This window comes from Pseudophryne corroboree, chromosome 4 (assembly GCF_028390025.1).
Source record: "Pseudophryne corroboree isolate aPseCor3 chromosome 4, aPseCor3.hap2, whole genome shotgun sequence".
In the NCBI taxonomy this organism is placed as follows: domain Eukaryota; kingdom Metazoa; phylum Chordata; class Amphibia; order Anura; family Myobatrachidae; genus Pseudophryne; species Pseudophryne corroboree.
Window position 1 is genome coordinate 61,862,711 of NC_086447.1, and position 16,687 is coordinate 61,879,397.

The following is a 16,687-nucleotide window of genomic DNA, read 5'->3' on the forward strand; positions in this document are numbered from 1 at the left end:
CAGTAATAACAAACTGCAGTGTTGGTAAATTGTGATAGCACAAGGTGTAAAACGGAAAAATAAATAACATAAAGCAACTTAACTCTGGTCACCTGCTGTATACATACACAACGCACGTGAACTGCAGCATGTCACGTGACACAACACGCTATAAAGAGTATCATTATCTTAATAAATGTAAACATTATGCAAATAGTTTCCGATTTCACCAAACTTTCATCCACTGGGTTATTATTGCTAGTAATCTGTACTACTGTATACCAGTAACTACTAGTGATGAGCACCGGAAATTTTTCGGGTTTTGTGTTTTGGTTTTGGGTTCGGTTCCGCGGCCGTGTTTTGGGTTCGAACGCGTTTTGGCAAAACCTCACCGAATTTTTTTTGTCGGATTCGGGTGTGTTTTGGATTCGGGTGTTTTTTTCAAAAAACCCTAAAAAACAGCTTAAATCATAGAATTTGGGGGTCATTTTGATCCCAAAGTATTATTAACCTCAATAACCATAATTTCCACTCATTTTCAGTCTATTCTGAACACCTCACACCTCACAATATTATTTTTAGTCCTAAAATTTGCTCCGAGGTCGCTGGATGGCTAAGCTAAGCGACCCAAGTGGCCGACACAAACACCTGGCCCATCTAGGAGTGGCACTGCAGTGTCACGCAGGATGGCCCTTCCAAAAAACACTCCCCAAACAGCACATGACGCAAAGAAAAAAAGAGGCGCAATGAGGTAGCTGTGTGAGTAAGCTAAGCGACCCTAGTGGCCGACACAAACACCTGGCCCATCTAGGAGTGGCACTGCAGTGTCACGCAGGATGGCCCTTCCAAAAAACACTCCCCAAACAGCACATGACGCAAAGAAAAAAAGAGGCGCAATGAGGTAGCTGTGTGAGTAAGCTAAGCGACCCTAGTGGCCGACACAAACACCTGGCCCATCTAGGAGTGGCACTGCAGTGTCACGCAGGATGGCCCTTCCAAAAAACACTCCCCAAACAGCACATGACGCAAAGAAAAAAAGAGGCGCAATGAGGTAGCTGTGTGAGTAAGCTAAGCGACCCTAGTGGCCGACACAAACACCTGGCCCATCCAGGAGTGGCACTGCAGTGTCACGCAGGATGGCCCTTCCAAAAAACACTCCCCAAACAGCACATGACGCAAAGAAAAAAAGAGGCGCAATGAGGTAGCTGTGTGAGTAAGCTAAGCGACCCTAGTGGCCGACACAAACACCTGGCCCATCTAGGAGTGGCACTGCAGTGTCACGCAGGATGGCCCTTCCAAAAAACACTCCCCAAACAGCACATGACGCAAAGAAAAAAAGAGGCGCAATGAGGTAGCTGTGTGAGTAAGCTAAGCGACCCTAGTGGCCGACACAAACACCTGGCCCATCTAGGAGTGGCACTGCAGTGTCCCGCAGGATGGCCCTTCCAAAAAACACCCCCCAAACAGCACATGACGCAAAGAAAAATGAAAGAAAAAAGAGGTGCAAGATGGAATTGTCCTTGGGCCCTCCCACCCACCCTTATGTTGTATAAACAGGACATGCACACTTTAACCAACCCATCATTTCAGTGACAGGGTCTGCCACACGACTGTGACTGAAATGCCGGGTTGGTTTGGACCCCCACCAAAAAAGAAGCAATTAATCTCTCCTTGCACAAACTGGCTCTACAGAGGCAAGATGTCCACCTCATCATCATCCTCCGATATATCACCGTGTACATCCCCCTCCTCACAGATTATCAATTCGTCCCCACTGGAATCTACCATCTCAGCTCCCTGTGTACTTTGTGGAGGCAATTGCTGCTGGTCAATGTCTCCACGGAGGAATTGATTATAATTCATTTTAATGAACATCATCTTCTCCACATTTTCTGGATGTAACCTCGTACGCCGATTGCTGACAAGGTGAGCGGCGGCACTAAACACTCTTTCGGAGTACACACTTGTGGGAGGGCAACTTAGGTAGAATAAAGCCAGTTTGTGCAAGGGCCTCCAAATTGCCTCTTTTTCCTGCCAGTATAAGTACGGACTGTCTGACGTGCCTACTTGGATGCGGTCACTCATATAATCCTCCACCATTCTTTCAATGGGGAGAGAATCATATGCAGTGACAGTAGACGACATGTCCGTAATCGTTGTCAGGTCCTTCAGTCCGGACCAGATGTCAGCATCAGCAGTCGCTCCAGACTGCCCTGCATCACCGCCAGCGGGTGGGCTCGGAATTCTGAGCCTTTTCCTCGCACCCCCAGTTGCGGGAGAATGTGAAGGAGGAGATGTTGACAGGTCGCATTCCGCTTGACTTGACAATTTTGTCACCAGCAGTTCTTTGAACCCCAGCAGACTTGTGTCTGCCGGAAAGAGAGATCCAAGGTAGGTTTTAAATCTAGGATCGAGCACGGTGGCCAAAATGTAGTGCTCTGATTTCAACAGATTGACCACCCGTGAATCCTTGTTAAGCGAATTAAGGGCTCCATCCACAAGTCCCACATGCCTAGCGGAATCGCTCTGTGTTAGCTCCTCCTTCAATGTCTCCAGCTTCTTCTGCAAAAGCCTGATGAGGGGAATGACCTGACTCAGGCTGGCAGTGTCTGAACTGACTTCACGTGTGGCAAGTTCAAAAGGTTGCAGAACCTTGCACAACGTTGAAATCATTCTCCACTGCGCTTGAGACAGGTGCATTCCACCTCCTGTGTCGTGCTCAGTTGTATAGGCTTGAATGGCCTTTTGCTGCTCCTCCAACCTCTGAAGCATATAGAGGGTTGAATTCCACCTCGTTACCACTTCTTGCTTCAGATGATGGCAGGGCAGGTTCAGGCGTTTTTGGTGGTGCTCCAGTCTTCTGTACGTGGTGCCTGTACGCCGAAAGTGTGCCGCAATTCTTCTGGCCACCGACAGCATCTCTTGCACGCCCCTCTCGTTTTTTAAATAATTCTGCACCACCAAATTCAAGGTATGTGCAAAACATGGGACGTGCTGGAATTTGCCCAGATTTAATGCACACACAATATTGCTGGCGTTGTCCGATGCCACAAATCCACAGGAGAGTCCAATTGGGGTAAGCCATTCTGCGATGATCTTCCTCAGTTGCCGTAAGAGGTTTTTAGCTGTGTGCGTATTCTGGAAAGCGGTGATACAAAGCGTAGCCTGCCTAGGAAAGAGTTGGCGTTTGCGAGATGCTGCTACTGGTGCCGCCGCTGCTGTTCTTGCGGCGGGAGTCCATACATCTACCCAGTGGGATGTCACAGTCATATAGTCCTGAGCCTGCCCTGCTCCACTTGTCCACATGTCCGTGGTTAAGTGGACATTGGGTACAACTGCATTTTTTAGGACACTGGTGAGTCTTTTTCTGAGGTCTGTGTACATTTTCGGTATCGCCTGCCTAGAGAAATGGAACCTAGATGGTATTTGGTACCGGGGACACAGTACCTCCAACAAGTCTCTAGTTGGCTCTGCAGTAATGATGGATACCGGAACCACGTTTCTCACCGCCCAGGATGCCAAGGCCTCAGTTATCCGCTTTGCAGCAGGATGACTGCTGTGATATTTCATCTTCCTCGCAAAGGACTGTTGGACAGTCAATTGCTTGGTGGAAGTAGTAAAAGTGGTCTTACGAGTACGACTTCCCCTCTGGGATGACCATCGACTCCCAGCAGCAACAACAGCAGCGCCAGCAGCAGTAGGCGATACACGCAAGGATGCATCGGAGGAATCCCAGGCAGGAGAGGACTCGTCAGAATTGCCAGTGACATGGCCTGCAGGACTATTGGCATTCCTGGGGAAGGAGGAAATTGACACTGAGGGAGTTGGTGGGGTGGTTTGCGTGAGCTTGGTTACAAGAGGAAGGGATTTACTGGTCAGTGGACTGCTTCCGCTGTCGCCCAAAGTTTTTGAACTTGTCACTGACTTATGATGAATGCGCTGCAGGTGACGTATAAGGGAGGATGTTCCGAGGTGGTTAACGTCCTTACCCCTACTTATTACAGCTTGACAAAGGCAACACACGGCTTGACAAATGTTGTCCGCATTTCTGTTGAAATACTTCCACACCGAAGAGCTGATTTTTTTGGTATTTTCACCAGGCATGTCAATGGCCCTATTCCTCCCACGGACAACAGGTGTCTCCCCGGGTGCCTGACTTAAACAAACCACCTCACCATCAGAATCCTCCTGGTCAATTTCCTCCCCAGCGCCAGCAACACCCATATCCTCCTCATCCTGGTATACTTCAACACTGACATCTTCAATCTGACTATCAGGAACTGGACTGCGGGTGCTCCTTCCAGCACTTGCAGGGGACGTGCAAATGGTGGAAGGCGCATGCTCTTCACGTGCAGTGTTGGGAAGGTCAGGCATCGCAAACAACACAATTGGACTCTCCTTGTGGATTTGTGATTTCGAAGAACGCACAGTTCTTTGCTGTGCTTTTGCCAGCTTGAGTCTTTTCATTTTTCTAGCGAGAGGCTGAGTGCTTCCATCCTCATGTGAAGCTGAACCACTAGCCATGAACATAGGCCAGGGCCTCAGCCGTTCCTTGCCACTCCGTGTGGTAAATGGCATATTGGCAAGTTTACGCTTCTCCTCTGACAATTTTATTTTAGATTTTTGAGTCCTTTTTTTACTGATATTTGGTGTTTTGGATTTTACATGCTTTGTACTATGACATTGGGCATCGGCCTTGGCAGACGACGTTGCTGGCATTTCATCGTCTCGGCCATGACTAGTGGCAGCAGCTTCAGCACGAGGTGGAAATCGATCTTGATCTTTCCCTATTTTTGGAACCTCAACATTTTTGTTCTCCATATTTTAATAGGCACAACTAAAAGGCACCTCAGGTAAACAATGGAGATGGATAGATACTAGTATACTTATGGATGGACGAGCGACTGCCGACACAGAGGTAGCTACAGCCGTGGACTACCGTACTGCATCTGCTGCTAATATAGACTGGATGATAATGATATAAAAATATATATATATCACTACTGCAGCCGGACAGGTATATATTATATAATGACGGACCTGCTGGACACTGTCAGCTCAGCACTGCAGACTCCTAAAGTAAGCTACTAGTATCAAGAAGATAGAAAAAAAAAAAAAACACCACGGGTAGGTGGTATACAATTATGGATGGACGAGCGACTGCCGACACAGAGGTAGCTACAGCCGTGGACTACCGTACTGCGTCTGCTGCTAATATAGACTGGATGATAATGAGATATAAAATATATATATATATATCACTACTGCAGCCAGACAGGTATATATTATATAATGACGGACCTGCTGGACACTGTCAGCTCAGCACTGCAGACTCCTAAAGTAAGCTACTAGTATCAAGAAGATAGAAAAAAAAAAACACCACGGGTAGGTGGTATACAATTATGGATGGACGAGCGACTGCCGACACAGAGGTAGCTACAGCCGTGGACTACCGTACTGTGTCTGCTGCTAATATAGACTGGATGATAATGAGATATAAAATATATATATATCACTACTGCAGCCAGACAGGTATATATTATATAATGACGGACCTGCTGGACACTGTCAGCTCAGCACTGCAGACTCCTAAAGTAAGCTACTAGTATCAAGAAGATAGAAAAAAAAAAAACACCACGGGTAGGTGGTATACAATTATGGATGGACGAGCGACTGCCGACACAGAGGTAGCTACAGCCGTGGACTACCGTACTGTGTCTGCTGCTAATATAGACTGGATGATAATGATATAAAAAATATATATATATCACTACTGCAGCCGGACAGGTATATATTATATAATGACGGACCTGCTGGACACTGTCAGCTCAGCACTGCAGACTCCTAAAGTAAGCTACTAGTATCAAGAAGATAGAAAAAAAAAAACGCCACGGGTAGGTGGTATACAATTATGGATGGACGAGCGACTGCCGACACAGAGGTAGCTACAGCCGTGGACTACCGTACTGCGTCTGCTGCTAATATAGACTGGATGATAATGATATAAAAAATATATATATATCACTACTGCAGCCGGACAGGTATATATTGTATAATGACGGACCTGCTGGACACTGTCAGCTCAGCACTGCAGACTCCTAAAGTAAGCTACTAGTATCAAGAAGATAGAAAAAAAAAAAAAACACCACGGGTAGGTGGTATACAATTATGGATGGACGAGCGACTGCCGACACAGAGGTAGCTACAGCCGTGGACTACCGTACTGCGTCTGCTGCTAATATAGACTGGATGATAATGAGATATAAAATATATATATATCACTACTGCAGCCGGACAGGTATATATTATATAATGACGGACCTGCTGGACACTGTCAGCTCAGCACTGCAGACTCCTAAAGTAAGCTACTAGTATCAAGAAGATAGAAAAAAAAAAAAAACACCACGGGTAGGTGGTATACAATTATGGATGGACGAGCGACTGCCGACACAGAGGTAGCTACAGCCGTGGACTACCGTACTGCGTCTGCTGCTAATATAGACTGGATGATAATGATATAAAAAATATATATATATCACTACTGCAGCCGGACAGGTATATATTATATAATGACGGACCTGCTGGACACTGTCAGCTCAGCACTGCAGACTCCTAAAGTAAGCTACTAGTATCAAGAAGATAGAAAAAAAAAAAACACCACGGGTAGGTGGTATACAATTATGGATGGACGAGCGACTGCCGACACAGAGGTAGCTACAGCCGTGGACTACCGTACTGCGTCTGCTGCAGTGCTAATATAGACTGGATGATAATGATATAAAAAATATATATATATCACTACTGCAGCCGGACAGGTATATATTATATAATGACGGACCTGCTGGACACTGTCAGCAGAATGCGTTTATAGAATAAAAACACCACACGACGAGTGTTTAACTTTTTCAGGCAGACAATCACAATATACTGGTGGTCAGTGGTCACTGGTCAGTCACACTGGCAGTGGTACTCTGGCAGCAAAAGTGTGCACTGTTAAAATATGTACTCCTGCTATAACTGCTCCCCAGTCTCCCCCACAATTAAGCTGTGTGAGCAGTGAGCACTCAGCACTCAGCACAGTCAGATATACAGTATTACATAGATGATGCAGCACACTGAGGCTGAGCACAGATATGGTATGTGACTGTGTCACACTGTGTATCGTTTTTTTTCAGGCAGAGAACGGATTAATTAAACTGGTGGTCACTGGTCACACTATCAGCAAGTAGTACTCCTAATATGCTCCCCAAAATTAGTAAATCAAGTGTCTCTACTACTCTCTAGTCTACTCTAAATGGAGAGGACGCCAGCCACGTCCTCTCCCTATCAATCTCAATGCACGTGTGAAAATGGCGGCGACGCGCGGCTCCTTATATAGAATCCGAGTCTCGCGATAGAATCCGAGCCTCGCGAGAATCCGACAGCGGGATGATGACGTTCGGGCGCGCTCGGGTTAACCGAGCAAGGCGGGAAGATCCGAGTCTGCCTCGGACCCGTGTAAAAAGCGTGAAGTTCGGGGGGGTTCAGTTTCCGAGAAACCGAACCCGCTCATCACTAGTAACTACCTGAGGTTTGAAGACTGCCTTCACCTGTTGTTATTATAATTATCTGCCACCAAGCGTCCATAACGACGTACAGCAAGAGTTCCAGAAATCCGCACAATCATTGCAATAAACGAGGCTGAAACAGAGGGGTATATTTACAAAGATTTGTGTTTTGGCCGTTTTGAAGGGTGTTTGATCTCGAATGGTATCGGGTGCATTTTACTGCAACTTTTTGAATCCTGATACGGTCATTCACTAAGCTGCCGACTTTTCCCAATTCGTATTTTCCGATGTCGATGTGATTCGTTATGTCAGGCAGTGTTTTACGGGAGTGATGAGTAAAACACTGCCTGACAAAACACAAGGAATCCCGGCCGGATCTGTGAGATCCGTGCAGGGCTTCATTGTGTACCTTAAAAAGGTGTTTAAAGTCTTTAAAAATCTGAAAAAAAATGCGTGGGGTCCCCCCTCCTAAGCACAACCAGCCTCGGGCTCTTTGAGCCGGTCCTGGTTGACAAAATATGGGGGGGAAAATGACAGGGGTTCCCCAATATTTCATCAACCAGCACCGGGCTCTGTGCCTGGTCCTGGTTCCAAAAATACGGGGGACAAAAAGCGTAGGGGTCCCCCGTATTTTTAAAACCAGCACCAGGCTCCACTAGCCAGGTACATAATGCCACAGCCGGGGGATACTTTTATAGTGGTCCCGGCGGCCCTGGCATTACATACCCAACTAGTCACCCCTGGCCGGGGTACCCTGGAGGAGTGGGAACCCCTTAAATCAAGGGGTCCCCCCCTCCAGCCACCCAAGGGCCAGGGGTGAAGCCCGAGGCTGTCCCCCCCATCCAAGGGCGGCGGATGGGGGGATGATAGCCAAGTGTAAAAAATGTGAATATTGTTTTTAGTAGCAGTACTACAAGTCCCAGCAAGCCTCCCTCGCAAGCTGGTACTTGGAGAACCACAAGTACCAGCATGCGGTGGAAAACCGGGCCCGCTGGTACCTGTAGTACTACTACTAAAAAAATACCCCCCAAAAAACAGGACACACACACCGTGACAGTATAAGTTTATTACATACATGCACACCTCCAAACATACATACTTACCTATGTTCACACGAGGCTCGGTCCTCTTCTCCATGTAGGGTACCTGTGAAAAAAATTATACTCACATAATCCAGTGTAGCTTCTGTCCTTTGTATAATCCACGTACTTGGCAAAACAAAAAAACGAAAACCCGACCACGCACTGAAAGGGGTCCCATGTTTACACATGGGACCCCTTTCCCCGACTGCCAGGACCCCCCTGACTCCTATCAAAGAGGGTCCCTTCAACCAATCAGGGAGCGCCACGTCGTGGCACTCTCCTGATTGGCTGTGTGCTCCTGTAGTGTCTGTGAGGCAGCACACGGCAGAGATACAATGTAGCGCCTATGCGCTCCATTGTATCCAATGGTGGGAACTTTGCGGTCAGCGGTTGACCGCGAGTAACCTCACCGCTGACCGCAAAGTTCCCACCATTGGATACAATGGAGCGCATAGGCGCTACATTGTATCTCTGCCGTGTGCCGCCTCACAGACACTACAGGAGCACACAGCCAATCAGGAGAGTGCCACGATGTGGCGCTCCCTGATTGGCTGAAGGGACCCTCATTGACAGGAGTCAGGGGGGTCCTGGCAGTTGGGGAAAGGGGTCCCATGTGTAACTGTAAACATGGGACCCCTTTCAGTGCGTGGTCGGGTTTTTGTTTTTTTGTTTTGCCAAGTACGTGGATTATACAAAGGACAGAAGCTACACTGGATTATGTGAGTATAATTTTTTTCACAGGTACCCCGAGGATTCTACATGGAGAAGAGGACCGAGCCTCATGTGAACATAGGTAAGTATGTATGTTTGGAGGTGTGCATGTATGTAATAAACTTATACTGTCACGGTGTGTGTCCTGTTTTTTTTGGGGGTATTTTTTTTAGTAGTAGTACTACAGGTACCAGCGGGCCCGGTTTTCCACCGCATGCTGGTACTTGTGGTTCTCCAAGTACCAGCTTGCGGGGGAGGCTTGCTGGGACTTGTAGTACTGCTACTAAAAACAATATTCACATTTTTTACACTTGGCTATCAGCCCCCCATCCGCCGCCCTTGGATGGGGGGGACAGCCTCGGGCTTCACCCCTGGCCCTTGGGTGGCTGGAGGGGCGGACCCCTTGATTTAAGGGGTTCCCACTCCTCCAGGGTACCCCGGCCAGGGGTGACTAGTTGGGTATGTAATGCCAGGGCCGCAGGGACCACTATAAAAGTGTCCCCCGGCTGTGGCATTATGTACCTGGCTAGTGGAGCCCGGTGCTGGTTTTAAAAATACGGGGGACCCCTACGCTTTTTGTCCCCCGTATTTTTGGAACCAGGACCAGGCGCAGAGCCCGGTGCTGGTTGATGAAATATGGGGGAACCCCTGTCATTTTTCCCCCCATATTTTTTCAACCAGGACCGGCTCATAGAGCCCGAGGCTGGTTATGCTTAGGCGGGGGGACCCCACGCAATTTTTTTTTCAGTTTTTACACCAAACAGACCCTTTCCCATAGATAACCATGCACAGATCTCACTGATCCGTGCATGGTTATCCAAACTCGACTGGAAAAAGCTGGTCTATTTTTTTGCTGCTTTTTTTAACGATTCGCAAAAAAAAATAGACCCGCACTTGAGCACTCAGAGACTAACACCCAAATACGAATGAACAGTGAATACCCGTATTGTATGAAATAACAGCCGCGTTTGACCGATGGTCTATTCATTCGTATTTCAGAACTTTGCCAATCAAACCATTACGAATAGACCAGACACTGCCGAGTTTTCTGTTTAGTGAATTCCCGGATTGGGACTTAGAAAAAAAAACACAAATCGGCAAAACTCGGATTCTTAGTAAATACTGGCCAGGGATTACAAAGTGAGATATAAAGACAAGTAAGAGAGTGCCACTAGTGCTCAGAGACCCAGTGCCCTCGGAAAGGTCGACAGGGAGAGGCGGGCTGTGAGTGCAGTGGAAATATGCATAGTGCAAGGTGAGAACCAAGAGGGCGGAGGGCCCTGCTCAGGTGTGCTTACAGTCTAGGACAGTTGTCCACAAGACACCACAACAGTCTAGGCTTTTAGGCTATCCATGCTTAGGCACAGATGACTTAATTAACACCCTCCATCAGTTTGATTATACCATCGGTGCACAAGCCGTGATATACCTAAAATCTGGACAACTGGGGTGCTTTGAGGACCACATCATGGGTTGGGTACGAAATGTCCCAAGTTAAAATGTTGACATTCACCATGTAAACAGAGATGAAACATTGGCATATTGTTACTGGTGGCCCAGTGCTGACTCACCTTCTCCTGGCAGCTCCAAAAACATCTTCTGGGTTCCAGGGGTCATGTGAATGTCAATTCTGGGTGAGACCCCTGCGGACCTCCAGCATTCCGGGATACTATATTTCCTCTATCCCTAATCCCTATCCCTAACCCTCCTCCTTCTAGTGCCTAACCCTAACCTCCCCCGCCGCAGCCAAACCTTAACCCTCCTTCTAGTGCTTAACCCTAACCTCCCTCCGCAGCCTAACTCTCCTTCTAGTGCCGAATGCTTACCTCCCCTCACAGCCTAACCCTAACCCTCCTTCTAGTGCTTAACCCTAACCTCCTCGCACATCCTAACTCTACTTATAGTGCCTAATCCTAACTTTCCCCCACAGCCTAATGCTCCTTCTAGTGCCGAACCCTAACTTACCCCTGCAGCCTAACTCTGACCCTCCTTCTAGTGCTTAACCCTGACCTTACCCCACAGCCTAACTCTCCATCTAGTGCCTAACCCTGACCCCCCTGCAACCTAATTCTCCTTCTAGTGCCCAACCCTAACCTCCTATGGCAGCCTAACCCTCCTTCTAGTGCCTAACACTAACCTCCTTCCGCATCCTAACCCTCCTTCTAGTGCCTAACACTAACCTCTTCCCGCAACCTAAGCCTAACCCTACTTCTAGTGCCCTCCCCTAACCTCTCCTGCAGCCTAACCTTCTTTCTAGTACCAAACCCTAACCTCCTCCCGCAGCCTAACCCTCCTTTTATTGCTTAACCCTAAGCTTCCCCTGCAGCCTAACTCTCATTCTATTGCTTAACCCCAAGCTTCCCCTGCAGCCTAACCATCCTTCTAGTACCTAACCCAACCTCCCCCTGCATCCTAACCCTCCTTTTAGTGCCTAACACTAACCTTCTCCAGCAGCCTAACACTCCTTCTAGTGCCTAACACTAACCTCCTCCAGTAGCCTAAGCCTACCCCTCATTCTAGTACCTAACATTAACCTCCTCCTGCAGCCTATGCCTAACCCTCCTTCTAGTGCCTAACACTAACCTCCTCCCGCAGCCTAAGCCTAACCCTCCTTCTAGTGCCTAACACTAACCTTCTCCCGCAGCCTAACCCTCCTTCTAGTGCCTAACACTAACCTCCTCCAGCAGCCTAAGCCCAACCCTCCTTCTAGTACCTAACACTAAACTCCTCCTGCAGCCTAAGCCTAGCCCTCATTCTAGTACCTAACATTAACCTCCTCCCGCAGCCTTAGCCTAACCCTCCTTCTAGTGCCTAACACTAACCTCTTCCCGCAGCCTAACCCTCCTTCTAGTGCCTAACACTAACCTCCTCCAGCAGCCTAAGCCTACCCCTCCTTCTAGTGCCTAACACTAACCTCTTCCCGCAGCCTTACCCTCCTTCTAGTACCTAACACTAACCTCTTCCCGCAGCCTAACCCTCCTTCTAGTGCCTAACACTGACCTCCTCCAGCAGCCTAAGCCTACCCCTCCTTATAGTGCCTAACACTAACCTTCTCCCTCAGCCTAACCCTCCTTCTAGTACCTAACACTAACCTCCTCCTGCAGCCTAATCCTCCTTCTAGTGCCTAACACTAACCTCCTCCAGCAGCCTAACCCTCCTTCTAGTACCTAGCCCCAACCTCCCCCGCAGTCTAACCCTCCTTCTAGTACCTAACACTAACCTCCTCCTGCAGCCTATGCCTAACCCTCCTTCTAGTGCCTAACACTAACCTCCTCCCGCAGCCTAAGCCTAACCCTCCTTCTAGTGCCTAACACCAACCTTCTCGCTCAGCCTAACCATCCTTCTAGTACCTAACCCCAACCTCCCCCCGCAGCCTAACCCTCCTTCTAGTACCTAACACTAAACGCCTCCTGCAGCCTATGCCTAACCCTCCTTCTAGTGCCTAACACTAGCCTCCTCCTGCTGCCTAAGACTAACCCTCCTTCTAGTGTCTAAGACTAACCTTCTCCCGCAGCCTAACCCTCTTTCTAGTGCCTAACACTAACCTCCTCCAGCAGCCTAAGCCCAACCCTCCTTCTAGTACCTAACACTAACCTCCTCCTGCAGCCTAAGCCTAGCCCTCCTTCTAGTGCCTAACACTAACCTCCTCCCGCAGCCTAAGACTAACCCTCCTTCTAGTGCCTAAGACTAACCTCTTCCAGCAGCCTAACCCTCCTTCTAGTGCCTAACACTAACGTCCCACAAGCCAAACCCTCCTTCTAGTGCCTAACACTAACCTCCTCCCGCAGCCTAAGCCTAACCCTCCTTCTAGTACCTAACACTAACCTCTTCCCGCAGCCTAACCCTCCTTCTAGTGCCTAACACTAACCTCCCACAAGCCTAACCCGCCTTCTAGTGCCTAACACTAACCTTCTCCAGCAGCCTAACCCTCCTTCTAGTGCCTAACACTAACCTCCTCCAGTAGCCTAAGCCTACCCCTCATTCTAGTACCTAACATTAACCTCCTCCCGCAGCCTAAGCCTAACCCTACTTCTAGTGCCTAACACTAACTTCCTCCGGCAGCCTAAGCCTAACCCTCCTTCTAGTGCAGTGATGGCTAACCTTGACACTCCAGCTGTTGTTGAACTACACATTCCAGCATGCCCTGCATCAGTTTTAGCATGGCCAAATAACAAAACTGTAGCAGGGCATGCTGGGATATGTAGTTCAACAACAGCTGGAGTGTCAAGGTTAGCCATCACTGCTTTAGTGCCTAACATTAACCTCCTCCCACAGCCTAAGCCTAACCCTCCCACATGCAACCTAATCCTAATGTTGACATTCTGTAAATGTCAATATTCTGAGGCTGGGTACACATCAGGCTGACTGGCTATCTTGGCGATGGTCGGGACAAATTGCCAGACCATGCAAGATTGCCAAGCACACCGCCCGATGCAATGAACGATGGAATGACATCTCGTTCCATCCTTCATTAACATGTAGAGTTCTGCATACGATATCTTCTGGTTGGTCGTGCAATCGGGGCACAGACACTAGCTAATTGTTACGACATCGCTCTAGTGTGTAGCTGGCCTAAGGCGTGGGAACAGTTACAGTAAAGATTCGGATCTCAACTTGGTTTCCTATTACTGAACTGAAAGCAAAATTAGGATCAATTGTGCATGCGCAGGCTCTGTAGTACATGTTAAGCATTCCCACACCCCATAGTGGCTGCCAGGAGCGGTTCTTGGTGCGGGCAGTGCCTGCGCCCGGAGTGCTGCGGCCTGGGGGCGTGGCCGCAGTCACCCCGCAGGCGCCCGCTCCCCGGCTGCAGCAGATGCCGTGGGCTGTGTGGGCGTCCGCTGCAGCCGGCGCACCTGTCAGACGTTAGAGGTCATTATTGACCTCTAGTGTCAGTGCGGCGCTGCTATGGGAGAGACGTCATGACATCTCTCCCATAGAGAGGAGCCGCGGGCAGCCAGACGGAGCAGCAGCAGCAGCGGTCGGGAACAGGAGCGGTGCAGTGGTAAGTATTGTGTGTTTTTGTGTGTGTGTGTGTGTGTGTTTGTAAGCAGCTACTAAGGGGCACAGCAACAGGGGTCACAACTACTGGGGGCACAGCGACAGGGGGCACAACTACTGGGGGCATTGCTATAGGTGGCACAACTACTGGGGCAAATCTACTGGGGGCATAGCTACAGGGGGCAAATCTACTGGGGGCACAGCTACTGGGGGTATAGCTACAGGGGGCAAATCTACTGAGGGCAAATCAACTGGGGGCACAACTACTTGGGGCAAATCTACTGGGGGCACAGCTACTGGGGGCATAACTGTGGCCATGCCCCTCCCCTATGAAGCCACACCCCTATTTTTTGCTGCGTACCTTCGGCGCGCACTGACTGTTTTGCCACTGGGGGGTAGGCACCAGTGGAAACTTTTGCACTGAGCGCAACAAGGTGTAGAACCGGCCCTGGTGGCTGCACAGGCTGCTTCAATGGTAATTAAACTACTGAGTGTGGGGGAGTGGTTGGTTCTTCGGATGGAGGTAGTGGCTGTAACCTATGGAGTACAGTACAGCTGAAGGGGATCTTCAGATCCCTCTCCAATATCAAAACTGTGCACATATGTGCAGAAGCTTCCGCCAGGGCATCCAGGAAGTCATATCTTTTTGCTGAAAGACTTGACAATGAGGAAAGCGCACAGTCTCTTTTCAGAAGCTCTGTCCAAGCTGGTAAGAAGCATTCAGTAGCGGATCTTGCCACGGGCAAGCAGGACTTTTGCCCGGGGCGCCGCCTTCCGGAGGGCGCAGGGCGCCATCCGGAGGGCGCCGCACCAGGGCAAGATCCGCTGCTGCTGTGCCCCCCGCTGCCCGCTGCCCCCCGCTGCCGCTGTGAAGGGAAACTAGCACAGGCGTGCGCAGAGACTGACTGGCGGGTGCCGCTCCGGACTTCCCCCCCTCCACGGCATTATAGTGTTCTCTCACCTCCCCTGTCCTGGATGTAGACTGCTCACCTGGGCCGCTCGCCTGGGCCGCCCAGGTGAGCAGTCTATATCCAGGACAGGGGAGGTGAGAGAACACTATAATGCCGTGGAGGGGGGGAAGTCCGGAGCGGCACCCGCCAGTCAGTCTCTGCGCACGCCTGTGGAAACTAGACGCGTACGCGTCTAGTTTCCCTTCGTGGAGAGGTCCTTTACTGTGCGGTGCGCGATGACATCATTGCGCACCCGCGCACCGCACATCATTTCAGTCTGTACCGGGGGCGTAAATGACCACGCTCCCTGTACGAAGCCACGCCCCCTATTGCCGCCCGGGGCGCACACAGCCACATAACCGGCCCTGGAAGCATTGTTAAGAGGTTCCGATAAATCAAAGCCAAATAAGGCAAGATTAGTTGATATACCAGTATGTATAGGGGAATAACTGCTTTAAATGAAAATATTCTCGGTGGATAGGTGAGGAAGCATCGCCCCATGGCTGTGGTATGTACTCGCTGAGACACCGGCAGCTCTCTGGAAGTAGTGTGAATTTGCTGTGGAAGTGATGGGACATAGGCCCTCATTCCGAGTTGTTCGCTCGCTAGCTGCTTTTAGCAGCATTGCACACGCTAAGCCACCGCCCTCTGGGAGTGTATCTTCGCTTAGCAGAATAGCGATCGAAAGATTAGCAGAATTGCGAATAGTAATTTCTTAGCAGTTTCTGAGTAGCTCGAGACTTACTCCTACACTGTGATCCGTTCAGTCAGTTTCGTTCCTGGTTTGACATCACAAACACACCCAGCGTTCGCCCAGACACTCCCCCATTTCTTCAGACACTCCCGCGTTTTTCCCAGAAACGGCAGCGTTTTTTCGCACACACCCATAAAACGGTCAGTTTCCGCCCAGAAACACCCACTTCCTGTCAATCACACTCCGATCACCAGAACGATGAAAAATCTTCGTTAGGCCGTGAGTAAAATAACAAACTTTTGTGCTAATTTACTTGGCGCAGGCGCACTGCGAACATTGCGCATGCGCAGTTTGCGACTAATCGCTCCGTAGCGAAAAAATCTAACGAGCGAACAACTCGGAATGAGGGCCCTAATCGTGTTTATATATATAACACACAGCCAAAACAAACTAAGCCGTGATAGGGTGCTAGTAAACGCTGATACTAAACAGAGCGGAAACAGCCATAAGGAAAAGTAATCAGCTGAAAGCCAGTCACATGTTGCACGGATACATATGTACAGACAATAAAATGTCACATTACTATTTTTTCCAATTGCGAGGAATGCTTGACTATATTTGTATACTTTGCATTCTTCACAAGGGCCTTCATTCCGAGTTGATCGCTCGCTAGCTACCTTTAGCAGCCGTGCAAACGCATAGTCGCCACCCACGGGGGAGTGT